Source organism: Montipora capricornis, unplaced genomic scaffold, assembly GCF_036669925.1.
Source record: "Montipora capricornis isolate CH-2021 unplaced genomic scaffold, ASM3666992v2 scaffold_490, whole genome shotgun sequence".
Lineage (NCBI taxonomy): Eukaryota > Metazoa > Cnidaria > Anthozoa > Scleractinia > Acroporidae > Montipora > Montipora capricornis.
Genome location: NW_027180228.1, coordinates 37,501 through 42,500, shown reverse-complemented (window position 1 = coordinate 42,500; position 5,000 = coordinate 37,501).

Sequence of the window (5,000 nt, the reverse complement as noted above, 5' to 3'; positions counted from 1 at the left end):
TAAAATTAGTGGCGTTTCCTCCTGAAAACACTAAAGGGGGATTTACCCCCTGAGCATCCCAGAGCTTTTCAAATGGGAGTCCCCCCCTTTCCCCCAAAATAATTCACAGGACAAAATCACCATTATTTAAAATAATTAACTGGAAGGAGGACGAAAGGGGTGGTGACTGGTTATATCCTCTTCTTAAGAGCAGCTATAGCATTGAAACGGTATTTTGTACTTATGGGATCCTACAGCTGTATTTTCACCAAACAAACTGAAGATTTCCCTTTAGTCTTAAACCGATGACATGCCTTCCTCCCACGGCAGTATATTTTTCTTTATGATCAGGATACTGGCATAATCTTGGTGGTCACCAAAAACGTCCCTAAGGAATCTATGTCTTGGTCAAATAGACATTATCCCTATCTGAGATTCGGTAACCGAGAAAAGACTGGCCCTCCCTAAGATAAGATCCGTTTCGGTCAGACTTTCCACAGACAAATGACAGTTGAAGAGGTGCCCTCCAATATTGTTATTACAGCGTCTCAAGACCTTGACTTGTCCCACAATCACCTTTTAGCGTGGAAAGAACACAATTTCAACAACATCTTGATGACGTGAACACAACACAGGAATTTTTTTGATAAACACACTAGTTTGATTATGGTAACTTACAGAAAATGCTAAAAAAGGAGACAGAAATACACAATTGTTGAATTAAATTCTTATCTTGTTTGGCTTCACGCCATGGAGGTCTTGAATTATAATTTGCAACTTGTCAAAAAAGAAAACTGCCGTCTATAATATCTAAAAATTATTTTAAAATATCACAAATTACTATTAAAGTTGGACATGCAAGATCCACCAGGAGAGAAAGCATAATTTTAAGTCTGATGATCTCAATTTTTAATCAGCTTTGAAAAGTCCTTTCAATAGCAATTTCTAAATATTTTTGATTGTGTGAATCTCTGTTTTTTCGACAATGAGGACAGTAATGCTCTCTTCGGCAATGTAACACGGCGTCTCTGTAATGAAGAAAATAACAAAATCAAATAAGCAAAATAAAAAGAAAAGACGTAATGCCGCTTTTTTATCAAGAGAAAACACTAATTTTGCAGTATTCGAATCGTACGTAATTTATAAATTACTGTTTGCTTCAACCAGGAATGCGTGGTGTGCAACGTGTGACCGCAAAGGTGACGCATGATCAGTGCTATAAATCAAAAGCAAGGCAAGGTTCCGAAAATTTCTCAATTTTTGGTGTAAAATATGTCTCACTGAGTTCTCCAAACGTTGAAACTCAATAAATCTAATCAGGAAACACCAAACCATTCACTGACAATAATTAAAACTCATTTAGGTTAAGGATGTTTGCGCTAAAATTTTCTAACGTTGATTTTTTTCTGAAATTATTACCACCGTAAGATGATGAGTTACTTTTGTCATAAATGTGAAAAAAGTGGGAGGTCACTTACTTCATTTTGAAGAGAACATGCCCGGAAGAACACCCTAAATCTGAAAAAATCAGGCTTCGTTTGTGAATATGCCACACTATCTGTAAGCCTGCAATTAGATCTTTGAAGTGACATGTTCTCTGCCAAATATTGTTCAAGTGGACCTATTAAGTGAATTTAGTCAACTGCTGAGGTTCCTTAAAGAACAAGCTCGCAATTAGGGACCATAGTTTCCCACACCTTGCAGCCGAATGATGGCAGGATTCGATGTCTCGTGGACAGAAATCTTGAAATTTTTTAAAACTTCCCACATTGATTTTTTGTTCATTTTTGGACAATATGATGGAGGTAATTGTAAATAAAATCTGTTTCTGGAAAGAAAAGTAGGGGTCACTGACCATTTGAGAGAATAAATTGTGATTGAATTGTCATCGAATTCCAAAGTCATGCTGTTGCTGGAGTTTGAACTGAGTTTAAACTGACTGTGACGTATAGAAGTCAAGAGCGTTCGGTAGTGGGGACAGCGCAAAGGACAACACAAGGGATTCAGTCGGAAATATGAACAAGAATCAGCAAAGCTAATAACAGTACTAGTGATGATTTTGTGTTGATTACTCGGCGAGGGTCAGCCATGTGTACCTTTGCAGGTTTTTTGTGGAATTACCTGAATTACCCAACTACTATTTGGCATCTCTTAAGAAAGGAGACTTTTGTATTATGCATCATTCGAGGAGGAATCAAGAAGGTAAGAAATTTTCTACTTGGGAAACAAGAAACGGTACAGTGATATCTTTTACCTTCATCCAGTGAAACAGGGAATCTTCCAAAGTTGTGTGGGGCAATTTCACTCAATGCCGAATTAAGTTTAAGTATACTTGTTTTACCTCATCAATTCTCTTTTTTATTGAGGCTCGTTAATCTTGTACAGCGACATTTAAATACTAAATGATAACCTATGCTTATTTCTTTGAATTTCGAATAAAAGATTCCAGATGACCTTTTGTTGCTGCACACTCTGCAGTGCATCACTTTTGTACCCACAGCAATCACCTTGAACGTTTCCTTTCCAATCAGACTTCCATGACCTGCAATGCAGATTGTAAGAAGTTTAGCTGTCAAAAATTGGCACATAAACTAATTTTATCACTATTTTATAAAGGAAGGCTCAGCTTGCAGAGTCAAGGTCAGAGAAATTGAGTATCATTTACCGGATAGGCTGTTGTAGGTTTTGCCATTGCTTCCTCGCTGCCAAGCCATATCATATGAGGCCATATCATATGAGGCAGTGAGGTGAGTCACTTCTGAAAGGCCTCCCTCTGCTAAGTCAGCACTGTCAAGATGTTGGGAAAATTGATAAGAGTGGAGAATTGATGGTTAATTATGCACTGGTTATCATGTTAGCTAGTTCTCATTAAAACCTAATGAATTGCAGCTCAGATCAATCATATTATGCCCTCAAATCATACTTGTGATTTTATATTGAACGTCAATAATTATTAACTCAATGAAATATAAAAGCAGCAAAAAAACATCCTTGTGACAAAATTGTACTTGAAGCAGGATTTCAAATTTATGAGTGAAGTGAAAGCCTTTACTCCTCTGTTTCCTAGCTGTAAGATATTTTTTTGACCTGTTTGCTCGGTGGTCCGCACCTTTAATGGTTGACTAAATACACCTATACAGCACAGTGCTTTCTTTTACCCTTTTTATGACATAAAAGGTGAAAAAGCTTCTGTAATTTGATTTCATAATGACGTAGATTAAATTTTTTTTGGCCAAATAATCTTTAACAAGTAAGTTGATTATTTTGTGAGACAATAATACTACAGCCAGAGAGTTAACACATGTGTACCATGGTATTAAATTCTAAGGCAGCTAAAAAAGCAGGAGTTCAGTAACTGTGCCTTTAGAGTAGCTTTAATAAAGGAAAACAAAGCATAAAAGTGTAAGTGAAGAATTCAATAATTTGTAACCAGACCTGACTTTTCGATCTCTTCACACAATGCGTCTTCCACGGTTTTGCTTGACAAACTTTCTCTTCTCCTTAAAGTGTTATGATGGACAAATGGAACATTTTATCACTGCCAAAAAATTATTTACATGTCTCTCCAACACTGGCGTGCAACATTCCTAAAAAATGAGCCTTGCGTTAGCTTGAGTATGTGACATGCACGAGGAAAGGTTACGAATAAACTTGTCTACTATTTGCATTTTAAATCCTTTCAAGACTTACTGCTGCAAAATAAACATTTATCTCTAAAGCTTGGGAACACAAGAGGAAATAAAACAGAAGTCACAAACAATAATTTTTTACCTAACTGTGGCTAGTTTTGTATTGACATCATAAATCAGCACTCTGCGACGTGCATCAGCTGGTTGATGACTTTTACTGTTGTGCACAGTATTTATTTGTCCCAAGCTGCACTGGATGTGCAGTAAACTTGCAAGCCCATATCGTCTTTCGTCAGCAACATTTTTCAGTTGTATGGGTTGTTGACAAAAACAACACGATTCTAAACCCTCTGCTAACATCCCTAACTCTATGACCCTTCGTCCATCGTCCCACCACACTTCACATTCACTGCCTTCAGACATTGTAATGACCGGCTCCTTTTCGCCTTCAGAACATTGTTGACTTACAACGCAAAGCTTTTCAGCGCATAATTTTCGTCGCTTTAGTTCTCCCACTTTTACTTCTTTTTTGACTTTGCATTGTGGACTTTGCATTGCCTTGTGGACGCCATATTTGTGGACTCGCACTCAACGCTTATGTGAGAGAGATGCTCAGAAAAAGTTGTGCACAAACAATTGACGTGAACGTCCCTAAGTCACAAGATTCGTCATTTCTATACAAAATGTTAAATTTTCGGCTACCTGCCAAGTTTTTGCGCTTCAAAATTACGAGTGGCCACAACTTTTAATACAGATATTTGTAGCTTAGCCTTAGTACATTATGCTGATAACAGTTATCATTCATTTTGAGGTCTGACTTTTGAAACAAATCTGTTTGTTTGGAGGCTATGTTGGCAAAAATGCTAAAGACGTTTTTAAGAGAGTTCGGGGCAAAAATCACAAACTTTGCTTGTGTTTAAGGGAGTAGTTTTTAATTCTGTGGAAAGAATAACAAATTATCTAGTTTTGCTAAATGTGCAAATTTTTAGCATGCATCGTGTAACCACCAAAATTTGGGGTTTCAATTTCCGGTTTTGTATGGTTTTCGACTTGCCTTTACAAAAAATTCGTCAAAAAATAAAGAAAGCAAATCTGGCGAAATAAGGGTCATTTTCTTTCATTGCATATGCCACTTGACTTGTGTAGAAAAAATGAGGGCAATTCATTTTTCGCCAAAATTTCAGTGGTTGGTTTTTGCATGGACATGCTCTTAAAGCTAATTAGGTTGACCAGTCAAGACTTATAAAGCCACCCTTCACGCCCTACCATTTCTTTTGTCAGGTAAAGAATGATACAGACGGTTCATGTCTGATGCCCTTAGAGATGAGACTAAAAAGTGAGAACAGCCTCAGTTGAAAGGAGGATCTACATCACCTAGCCCAAGGTAGAGGA